The sequence below is a fragment of the Accipiter gentilis genome, chromosome 22, assembly GCF_929443795.1.
Source record: "Accipiter gentilis chromosome 22, bAccGen1.1, whole genome shotgun sequence".
NCBI lineage: Eukaryota > Metazoa > Chordata > Aves > Accipitriformes > Accipitridae > Astur > Astur gentilis.
In genome coordinates, this window is record NC_064901.1 from 24,705,029 (window position 1) to 24,717,653 (window position 12,625).

General features: G+C 36.6%; 1 protein-coding gene across 3 annotated transcripts in view; it reads left to right on the plus strand.

Moving 5' to 3' along the window:
• Positions 1 to 12,625, plus strand: part of LRRC4C (leucine rich repeat containing 4C) — a 549,191-nt gene that overhangs the window by 431,612 nt on the left and 104,954 nt on the right. For all 3 annotated transcript variants that reach the window (XM_049825898.1, XM_049825897.1, XM_049825899.1), the window contains exons 2-3: positions 7,881 to 7,967; positions 9,135 to 9,273. The gene's annotated coding sequence lies outside the window, so the exon portion shown is untranslated. The remainder of the gene's footprint in view (positions 1 to 7,880; positions 7,968 to 9,134; positions 9,274 to 12,625) is intronic.

The window sequence follows — 12,625 nt, forward strand, 5'->3', positions numbered from 1 at the left end:
TACATTTCAGGCTTTCCCTTATTGTAATCTGCAACCAAATCTGACATGGGCGAGGTTTTTTTTGGTATCATGCCAAACACAGATTTCCTGGGCTTGATTCCACAAGTAAAATTGTGCTGGCTTTACAGCTATAAAGAAGCAGGTAGGACTTTACCTAGATGTTTCAGGGGAAGTATATACATCCCAGGGATGGCAATGGTTCAGCTCATAAAGTTTTACAGGGCCGCTTTAATTTGTATTACTGTGGTAAAGATTGCAGATTCTCCTATCTAGTAGACGGGCTAGTCTGTGGAGAAGGGTACTAAGCATGGACGTGTAGTCTTCAAAAGGTTTGGTTCTGTACTAACAAAATGACTGAAGTTTGATTTACTCTAATACAATGTGGCTCTAAGACCCTGTTGCAGAGTAATTGTACAGCTCTTAACAGCATTGTTGATGAAATGGTTTTGTTTTCTGTCTCCGAATTTGTGGCGAATTCACACGGCGTTAGTATGTCTTCATTTTGTCTTGTACTTTTCTAGTAACTTGAGAATTATTCAAGGATGATTTGCGTGTATCAGATTTTAAGATAAGGCTGGGAAATATAGGAAATGCATGCATAAAATGTGTGCTTTGTAATTTAAGGTCATACAAATACAAATATTTGGAAAAGTCTGTGAGCAGCCTTTTTTCTCCTGCAAAGTGCCATTACACAGCAACAGATTTGAGTGTCATTAGAGTGGTTATTGAGGGCAAGGAGAAAATCGAGCGTTGACTCGTGTATTTGCTGAGTTTACCTGGAACGGGGGATATGCAAGTTCATTTATTTCTGTTAGGTGATTTGAACATTTTGGAACTTGAATTCCAGTCAATGTTACTGTGCAGTTGGTAGAAGTTTGTGGTTACATATTCTTAAAGCTAGAAAGTTTTCTCCCCCACTCCCCCTAGATTTCTTCTGTTGCCCTGAATTAAGCTGATTTTTTGCTTTAACTCACGTAGGTGCCAAGAACAATTAACAGAGGTCAGTTTATAATGATATGCATGCAACTTAGTCTTGCTTATTTTCTCCTACCAGCTGTGTTCCGGAGGAAGTACAGGACTGTGCTTTAGAGTTATGAAATCTTTTGGGTTTTGTTGTTGGGAATAGTTAGTAATCAGGCTTGCTTTTTTTAAGACCTTGTGAAAATTGTGATTCTCTTAAGGGTTTTCATAAACTGTTATTCTGACAGCTGAAGATAACATATCCTAACACTTTAAATAAGCCATTTAGTATAAATCAGGTACAATCCAGTAGGCATAAGTCAAAACACTGCTCTGCGATCTCACAGCTAGTCTTCCACAGGTTTGTGGCCATGTCTCACAAACATGGGAAAAAAGGGCACACATAGCCAGGAGAGTATTCTGCTGCGTTTTCCATCACTGTCTCCTTTATTGAAACCTGTACAGGGAAAGTTCCTTGATGAAACAGCATTAAATAAAAGATCCTTTTGGAGATCTTTACAAGACACAGTTGTTCTTGTAAACAGGTAAGAAGAAAAGAAACAATCTGGTCTCCTTTTGTTCTAGTTTTCTAATCAGTTGGTTCTGTTTCAGTTTCCTTAATGCTATGATAGTGCTGGCAGGCAGCACAGAAAGACTTTGGCAGAGTGAGACATCTCTATTGCTTGTCTGAACTTTGGCACAAGAATGACAGTTGTCAGGAAATACCTCAATTTATATGCTGATCCCTAATAGAGTTTTCATGTCTTCTGATAATTTAATTTTCTCTTTCCTCCTATTAAACCTACTAAAATTTGTTAGTATCTCCAAGCTGTTTTCTCTGGGTTAATATTTAGAGCCATATTTGCACAGAAAATTATTCTTATTCTGCTTGTAAGGAGCAAGCAAAGTAAGTGTGTGTATACACACATGTGTATGTATGTATAAAACAAGTAGGTGGAACTATAGCTGACAGTCATTTTGTATTAGCTGAACAAATAATTCAGCTTTTCTAACTGAGGTAATTCTGACCAAGTCATTGTGTATACTTGCTTAAGCAAGTCAAGTAGGAACTGGCCAGTAATAGAAGTATCTGAGAATTAATCTTTAGGACACGTTTGGCCTCCCATTTCAATAGACATGCATCATGCTTAGCCACAGACTATCTTACACTTTTTCTGCTTTTTCAAGTATCATTTGAAAGCAGAATATTTGATAACCTCAGTAAACCCATTTCTTAGTATAGTCATATTCTAAAATTACCTATGACTAAATCTCATAGTTTCTATCACTTTATTTGGATTAAATCTTTTATTTCCTCTAAGAAAAAGAAACATATTCTATCTTACATATCAGTATATTAGAGAAACCTTTTTTATCAAGATAAAAAAAAAAGTTCTTGCATTTTATCTTTCATGAAACTTCTTTTTAGCCTGAGTTCTAATGATTCAGAAACAGGTACCGTATTTAATAACAGGATAAATTTATGGAGGCCAGATTAGGCCAGTTTAATCTGGAATGATCCAATGTAACTTGAAATAGAAAATGCAGCTGCTTCTGACACATTTAGGTAATAGTTACACTGTACCCGTTATACTTTACATGTATTTTAAAGACTGGAATTAGAGATGAACTTTTCTATGTTGGATAATTTCATTCCTTCTAACTTGATTTTCAATATTGAATATGTCCAGGACACCAGAGAATCATAAGGAAGAGCAGGATATCAATAAAACTCACAGAAAGTAACCAGATGTCCCACGACGCCCAGCTGATAATTTTGCATAATGGTCACCACTTCTCTTAGCTAATGTTGCTGGGATACTGGAGATACAGAGGTTCTCTGTTCCTTCTTGATTCCTTGTTCCCTCCTTTTCCGATTTTAGAGCTGCCTCTTCAGTATTTTAATTCTACAATGAGAAGTATAATATTTCATTCCCGCTTGAACATTTCTAGCACCTAGATTAGCACAGCTGATGCTGTTTATTCCTCTGACGTCAGGTAGTAGGTTCCCATTCAATAGACATTCGCGATGGTGAATTCAGCACAAAGGACAAAAAAGGCAGTGTTCCTAAGCCGTTCCACTCTCATGGTTAGCTCCCAGCCTTTGCATTAATAATAGGGGGAAAAAATACAAAATACTGTGGGGGGGGTGCTTAAATACCAGAGCAGACTGGCCAGAGAGATTGTGGGCTCCTGTAGGTCTCCACTGGATGTGCCCTGAGCTGCTTGCTCTAATTAGACCTAATTAGTCTTGAGCAGGAGACTGGACTGGACGACCCTTGGAGTTCGCTTCCAACCAAAATTATGACTGTCATTTTATTTGTCACCTGTAAAGATTAATGAACCACCCCCCCCAAACCCAGAATGCTACAGACAGATCATCACATACTAAAATATACTATTTTCTGTCTTTATTTGTCTTTAACTTACTTGTTTGTTCCATAGAAAGTGTAAAGATGGGGGGGTTTAATACCAAGTTTTGCTAGAGGTCATTGGATAACAATTCTGAATGTTATGAAAAATTAATCATAGATGGTACAGGGCTTATTGAAAGAAATGGATTTGCTAATGAAGATATGAATATATAAATGCTGTCTAGTTTTCAGTTTGATGTTCATCTTGACCTTCCCATACCACCTTTGCCAGCAGGCACATTGTCCTAAATTTCTAGCTTACTGTTCTCAAAGTACTCAGTGAGGTAAGACATGGTCCCACCATGAAGAACATGCTTTGTGCATGCCGTTAAATTCCTGACCAAATTAGAAAGTTTAGTTCAGGTCCTTTGATATCACTGTCTTTTGTATAATGACAGGAAAATGACAGTGCAGTAGTTGAATTCTACTTACATGATCGTATTTTGCCTACTAAAATTTTAAAAGAAATTCAACAGGAATGCCAATTCTTGTTCTTGGTGTGAAAATGCTATGTGGTACTACTGTGAATCATTTCCCAGAAGTTACGAGGCGGGTACATTTTGGTGGTCTGTAAAATGGTTCCTATGTGATGATTTTAGACACACTGTGATGAAAACACCTGCATGAATACAGCTTAATGGGGTTTTTTTTGTTAATTTAAAGCTAATACGCTTACACGGGTTTTTATATTATAATATTACTAACAAACTGATATTATTGATGGGGGGCATGATCATTAGCGCCTCTTTTAGTATTTTCCCAGGAAATGTTCTGCTTTTCAATCATTATCGCTCAAACTATTGCTCTAAGAAGGAAAATTACAGTGTGATTTGTATCCTGTTATCCACTGTATTCTCAAGCATATTAGCATGAGTAAAGTCTAGATGAGGTTTGGAAGGGCTGCTAGAAGGTCTCACACAGGGCTGGTTGCAATAGCACAACAATAATGATTCCTGACCTGATAATTATGTTTGAGAATTATTTCTCTGAATTGCTGCTGAAGTCTGACTTCAAGGTTTTTTTTATTCTTGACTCCCAGTTGGAAGTTTATTTTTAAAAAAATAAAACAAAAAACCCCACTGCAAAGCCAAAAACCCCTAAACAGAGAGTGCTGCTGTATATGGGGAAAGAAGACGGAGAGAAGCAGAAAAATGGAAGAATTTATCTCAACATTGCAATCATTTTAAAGATGGGGGCCAGGGGGAATGTATTTGCTCATTGTGATTTCATTTTCTGCAAATACTTGAGGAAGCAAATTTTTAGTGGAAAAAACACATATAAAGTTTTGCTCATGCAAGCTAATTTTCAAAGCTATAAAAACTGTTTTTAATTATTTATAGCCATAACTTGAGATATTCTTATTCCAGAAATTCAGACTGCCTTCTTTCTCTAATTGACTCCTCTTCTGTGTTGTGTGTGTATATTTAAACCCGATGCCTCCGTTCGATCTCCTTACTTTGCTGCCTTATTTCTTTATGTTCTTCCTGAGTGATTTTAAATTTTTATATTTATGCCTTCTCTGACCCTGCAGATTCTACCTTCTCTTATTAACCTTCTTCCTCAGTGCAGAGGGTTGTGCTGACGCCCGTACCCATACAACTCTTTGTGCATTTGACCTGTTCTTTGTTCAGATCACTTTCTCCAACACTGATAGATGTGGCTGAATAATATTTAGCGAGTACTTTACATACAGAATTCTGACTCCTTCTCCAGAAACTTTCACAAATACGTCTTGATTTGCAGTGAATGAGTTTCGTTGGTTGTTAGTAACCAGTTGATGATCCCCTAGCTCGTGCTGCCAGCTCTGTTCCACAAAGAGCAGCAAACCTGTGCCTGGATTGCGACAGAGATTATTTCCCCCAAATGGCCCATGTCTCTGCAATCCTTCTCGGCGCCGTTCCGTGCTGACAACGTGCATGCTCTCTGCTGTGCGTTATACCGCTCTGGGTGACGCGCCGCGCAAGGGACGATGTGTCATAGCTGCAAGTAGGTAGACCTTCCCTCTCTTACTTCTAGCACTTTGCCTAGCAAACTCCTCTACTCCCACATAAGTTTTGTGACAAAGGGCTGGGATATTTTTATATATACTTGCTCTCATTTAACCAAAGCAGAAATCCTCGCCAATCTAGAGCTTAGCATACAAGGTCTTCATCAGCATGGCTGCGCTATAAATATCCCACTTAAATACCTTACAGAATCAAATCCTGAAGGTGGGCATGGGTATAACTCAGATCTAGCTCAGGGTAAACATCAATCGGTTTGCTAAAGAAAGAACGTATAAGATGCAGGTGTTTGAAGTTTTCTGCAGCGAGGTAGGGAAGTGGTACCTCAGATATTTTCTCTGTCTTAATATTAGCATGTTCTGGAAATAAATTTGAATCTGCGAGTATATTGTCTAATGCATTTTCTCTCTGCATAGAATCACCCCAGTCATTATGACAAGTTTTTGTTTGTTTTGGGGTTTGAGAGTTTTTTTTACTGACCAGCAGGCTTAATGACTGACTCATAATCCTGCCATACACTGCCTCCCACCTAATACCGTAGCGACAAGCTGCTGGTTTTCTTCTGTTCAAAGGAAGAAATAGAGCTAAAGTCTTTTGAAAAATGGGATAGCCACCGACATCTTGGTATGATTAAGCTGATATGAACGGTGCTGACTACCTGTAAGAAATACTCCTTGCCCTTTCAAGGTTACGCATGGACCTTAAACATTCAGCACGTGTTATTTTCTATTATATTAGCAAACAAACAAACAGTGTTGTTTGAAAGGCTTTTAAAGATGGAGACATATGGGAGTTAGGTGATTAATGCACTTAGACAAAACTGTAAATCACGGAATGTTCCAAATCCACATGTTTAAGCACCTGAACACCTTTTAAAATCTATCCTAGAGGCTTTGTTTGTAGAATAAAGTCAGGTTTAGTGATGTTTTGATGTTGTTCAGAAAAGTTTAAATTGAAGAATTTCAGCAAGCTCGAGTTCTTCTGTGAACAATGAGAACTTCTTATCTTAAACACATTAATTTAATGGGAACAATGCCAATGCCACTCTGCCTACAAACAAGCAGAAAATCCTAGACTGTTGAGTTTAAGGACCAATGTGCATCTACCTCTCATTCCAGTGTATTCTTTTGTAGATTTAACGAGCATATACTTTGCAATAGCTACAAGCTACATTATTTAAGAATAAATCTATGAGAACTTTTCTGTGTGTTTTAAGTCACAGATGTCTGAAAAGTTCTTTTATGAAAATATCCATTCCTACAGTGGTTTTGACCATAAAAAGGTGCCAGTGACAACATTTAAGCATTACCATATGCCATGATAAACATGCATGTACACAGATCATATATGTATCTGTATAAAAGGCAGAAACGAACCAATCCTTGATTCTTCTATCTGTGGTAGTCATGCAGGAAATGAAAAAGTTATTTCAATGTAATTCTGTGATTTTAATAACTACTTGAATTCTTAAGAGAATGTTAAGGGAAAATACTTGTGTAAAAAAAAATCACTATTATATAAAAAAAAAAAGTCAATTGATATATAGATATTTTCTTTGTTTTTATTTTCCTAAGAAAACTGGGGGGAGGGACAGTAATAAAAAAACCCCGACAACAAATTATCAAAAGTAGTTTGATATTATCAGTATTTTTGTTTTAAACATAATTTGTCTTCAGTTATCATATTTCTGGGGAAAATTTTCAATATAAATATAAAATTGAAACAGCTTTATAACCTTACTTTTGAGAGAGATTGCATTAAATTTGTACTTGGAACCTAAATTCTAACCTCTTGTCTTCTAAATTTCTCTTCCAGATAAGGAATTCTAGTAAAATGTACTGTAGGTACTTTAGGACCACAGATGGTTAATTCCTGCTTCCGAATCTATGCCTTCATATATGGAATTATTAAATGTGTTTTCCAAAAGTGATGATTCATTTTAGTTGGCTCATCTTTGGAAAATGCATTTTAAATGGGGATAGATTTAACAAACATTGCTGTACCCACTTTTGAAAATAAGGCCCACTGGAAACATTTTAAATGAAAGCCCATATCCCTTGACCTCCTGATTTTCACCAAATGTATCTGTGAACAATTTTGGGAAAATTTGAAAACTTGAGCCTAATATTCTCGTTTTCTTAATATTCCCCCTACTTACTGTCCAGACACTATCATTGCTGTAAACTTTGATGCTAATACTACTTCTTATCTCTTAAATGATTGGTATTTTTATTAGCCTGTTGGAGATAATTTCCACCTACATGCACAAAGGAGTGTGAAGCAAATACATTTGTAAGGAAATGCAGTTTCAATCTAAGCTAGTGGAAAGTGCAAGGAGAGAAAAACAGAAGGTCTGAAAAACCCTAAAAGGCAATTGGTAAAAGTGTTGACCAAATCCAGACTCCTGTGTAACACCTCTTGATTTTTTTTTTTTCCCCTTGCTCCCAAACAATCCTATAATCATGATGTACAGCTTCTTAAAACAATGTTTCATTCCTTGCAGGTTTTTTTATCCTCTTCATCACCAGATATAGTCCCCTTAACAAGGAACTCGTCCCTAGATCTTGAAGATCAGATCTGATTCAGTAAGGTGAGTTTCGATTTAAAACTGTACCCTACCCACGGGGAATGAAGTTTGGAGAGGTGGTAGGAAAACTGAATCTAAAGTATCATTGATTTAAAAGAAAAATTTAAAAAAAAACCCAACATACACACACACTGTAAATAATCATTATTTTTCCATCATTTTCACCAGCTGAGACTGACAAGATTTCTTAACTTCTTACCAGGATTTGTAACATGCAGTCAATAGAGAATGAGAAATGTTCTCAACCACAAGTTCCTTTTAGAACTTCTCAAAGGATCCTATGCTACTGGGGACAAAGAAGTTTATTTGTGCTAAACCGGTTTCCTCTTATTGTCTCCAAAATATAGAGTTATATTTTCCCCTTGTAACCTTTCCAGGGCTTAAGTGCCAATCCAACGCAAATGGGTCTGGGCTATTTTTCCACTTTTACTACTTTATGAAATGAAAGTTGTGGAACTACCTGTTATGGAATAATCCTGTATTCTCTTTAGAAGTGATACCGTAGTGGACTAGACAGACTATTGGTCTGTTCTGGAGTGACAGTAGCCAAGTAAATTCCAAAAGAATTTCAAAAGGCTCATTATTGTCTTAAAGTTTTTCATCCACCTCTTTAAGATGAAACTGAAAGACGATTAGATATTTCACGTTTCATATGCTCTTTAAACGATGTACAGTTTTAATGGGAATGTGGAGATAGAAAGGAGAGCTTAACACTGGGTCAGAAAATCCAGAGAACTCAAGGTGAAGATCGGTCTGTTAACTAACTTACGCAGTGTTTCAGAGCACTTGTGAGTATAAATACAGTGCCTCCTGCCTTCATTCATCGCTAGGTCCTAAATTGCTCCCTGACTTTGATCCATCTAGTTTGAGTCAACATCTGTCAAAGTACATTTATATCGCAATGCATTCAGAGATCTTAAATTATTTACTATCAGGTATTGGCTGCTAGGGTACAGGAAAGAATGATAATTATTTAGAGGTGTGAGGTTTTACCTTCTCTGCCACCTTATATTTTTCCTATTTGCCTTGCCTGGTATAGTGCACATCATGTGGTGGTTATGGTGTCACATCACGCACTGACACAACTGTGAAACTGTACGCTCCCTGGTCCAATTAATGGTGAGTCCATCCTCTTTAACACATTCAGCAAGTATCGTTTCCGTCTTACAGGTAGGGTGACAGGCGTGCAAAGAAATCAAATTATCTGTCTTGAGATCATGCAAAGACTCTGGAAATACAATCCCAGTGAGTGCTGGCTATAACGCTTTTGATGTCCTCATCACTGGCCGCAGTTGTGCAAGAACTGACGGTAAGGAAATCGGTTCATATGTATATTTATATGCATTATAGTATTTCAATCCATTTGAATTTGGGTAAATCTAAAAAAAAAAAGTTTCTGTTGTTTTCCGATGGACAAGGATAAGCCATTAGTGATTTAAGAAGAAAAAAAAGCAAAAAAAAGAAATGAAAAAATTCACTATAAAAAGTACATGAGTTTTTTTTCATATTGACCAATAAGGACTAAGTGGAAATTTGTCTGGTATGTAATAATGATGTCCAGATTTCGGGTATAGAGGATGCTGAAGATATTTAGTTGAAGTAATTTGTTTAGAAAGTTATTAGTACCTGAAAATGGACCTTGAAAATGAAAGTTATCTCCTTGGCTAATGTTATTTGTGCCATGCTTTTTTTTTTTCCCATTTTGGCAATTATCTCTATCAATGATCTCTTTGCATACAACATTTCTTTTCCTCCCCAGTTTATTGAAGCTATAACGTTCTTTGCGATCTTGCATAGTTAAAGCAAGCCATTATCCTTTTTGTGATGAAAATATAGAAATCTGCTATGTTACTTTTTCCTTGTCTCAGAGGTTAAACTGAAGGTCTTTTCCCCATACCAGAATTTCACTTTGAATGTATGCTAAACATGAGGACAAGGTAGAATATGGCTGCTAGGTTGTTTCTCAGTAATGTTTTGAAGCATATGTAGTTAAGATTTAATTCTCGATAAATGCAAATTGTATTTTCCAGTCACAATAACTCCACAGGAGAAGAAATTAAGATGTCTGATACATTCATCTCTATGTCACAGTATCATACTCTTGCTATTTAAAATTCACTGAAGAAAAAAAAATGCTGTCACACTGTAAAGATATTATTTCCAAAGCGATGCATCATTCATGTCCAAGTCTAGTTGTCTATATTCTTAAATTTTACGTTCCTAAAAATTCCATTTAAAAGAAACAGTCCTCTTTTTCACTGTACTGACATTTTGCAACCTCAATGATTCTATGATTCTGTGATTTACAAACCCAAATATATATTAGATGGGGCACGAATGTAAAATGAGGGACCACGCTCTATTCTCATCTATACCTGCATTAATCTGGAGATGCTCCATTGAAATCAAAGGAGTTATTCCTCCCTTTGGAGTGAATTTATGACAGTTTAATGTCAGTGGCACTCAGTGCTGCAAAGGAGAGAATTTGTCTAGATTCAAGTTCTAAGCCTGAAATCAGTGCCATAGGAAAACTTCAGGACTGTTTTCGAGTGAAAACAGTTGAAATTTTGTTCTAAGCCATTTTGTGAGTCAGATATTTAATGTTGAGTACCGTAGTTAATTTCAGTAAAAAATGTTCACATTTTATAGGGAGTTGAAAAACATGACCATTGCCAAGAACTGGAAATGGGAACAGAAAAATACAAAATCCTCTTTATTATTATTATTAATAATAATAGTGCACAGCTTTTGTTCTTTGCTAGGGTTGCTACCCATGAAAATCACGCTTTGCAATTTGATTTTGTCATGTCATAGAGGTTTTGATATGCACTTCTTCCTAATCTGGACTAATTAGTTTAAGTAAAAATTGGGATAGGATGTGAAAGACAGTACTGAAGGGCTACACGGCTACTGTTACAGCAGAGATTAAGTGCCCTGTATTTCAGGGCACACTCCACAGTCTATTTCTAACCAAATGAGGGTGAGTTAACAGTGGTTTTGAACAGATGTGTTTGGGTGTGTGCATGTTGTGAGGAGCTGTTTGTGACTCAGAAACAGAAAAAGCTTGTCCTTCATTGTTTTGGGAATAACTGTAGGAAAAAAAGAGTGAAGATTAATGTTGATCTTCAAGACGCTGAGCTCACAGACCGAGTTTGGAATGGAAGTTAGAACTTAAAATCACATGAAAAAAAGATGCTCTGTAAAATTGTGGTCTTATTTAAGTCAGCAGAAATTTTGTCATTGACCTCAGTGAAACCAGAATTCTTCTGCTGGGTACAAAGGAAGCTTTTGCTTTCTTTAAGATGTAGTTACTTTTGTGAATATGTGTATACTCTTAAGGTTTAACACTCTATTAAATGTTAGGTATCCTAATGTCATGCTACAATAAATTTAAAAGTGATTACCAACCAACCCTAAAGTGTAAGCTCTTGATAGTGACATAATTTCATATATGTTCTGACACTAGCTGTCTAATATCTATAGGCCCTAGTCAGAATTGTAACACAACAATCCCAAGAGCAAAGTTAGGAAAAAACTGTTTTGTTTTTAATTGTTTTAGAAAAAAACCTCCTCTGCTAGTTCCGAGTTGAATGCTAGGCATGTAATTCTCCTAGGCACACAGGTGAATAAGAGAATCTGAAAACAGATTAGAAAAAATACTTTTACCGAATATGTAAAAGGCTTCTTACTTTCCTCCTATGAAAATACTGTTACGAACTTTAAAATTACAGAATCAGAGAACGGCTGAGGGTGGAAGGGACCCCTGAAGGTCATCTGGTCCAACCCCCCCTGCTCAAGCAGGACCACCTTGAGCCGGTTGCCCAGGACCATGTCCAGGCAGCTTCCGAATATCTCCAAGGGGGAAGAGTCCACCACCCCCCTGGGCAACTTATGCCAGTGCTTGGTCACCCTCACAGTGAAAAAGTATTTCCTGATGTTCAGAGGAAAAAACTACCATTCCGTTCCATCTTTATCAGGAACAATAGATATTATGATATTAGGGAGAAATGAGTTTATTAACAGTCACTTAAACTTCCATGTGCCAAAAATCACATGTGCAGTGGTTTTACCCAGATTTTCCTGAAAGGAGGATATCTTTTCTGTTACTTCTTCCAAGCTTCTGTGACCCAATAGAAATTACCTACAAAACAAAATTTCTCACTAGAACTGTAAACATCAGAACAAAAATATGTGAAAATGAATAAATCAGGCAGTATAATAGTCAGCTGCTAATTTTGACAGTTATGCACCTCATTTTAGTGTTCTTCATATTAAAGAATTGAACAATAATCAGTGAAATCACATATACAGGGAAATATGTACCGTAAGCTTTCATTACATTACAAAAATCATAGTCTCCTTGTGAGATTGTGTATGACATATTTTATACAGTCTGAGATTTTTAGGATCTCTCTTGAATCCCTAAATTGATTAGCGAGCTTGATCCTAGATCCGTGCAGTCAAAAGTATGTTTGTCAGCATTTTTGGTTCCCTTTTGAAAGTAGTAAGCCGTAAGAGGATTCAAGTACTGCCTCCATATGCAAGCAGCTTCTTGTCAGCAATGCTTAATAAAATAGAAAGAATAATATGTTCCACAGCTTCCTTTATGATTTCTTCATGTTTATTTAAAAGGAAGGCAGGGCTGCCACTGACTCAGAACA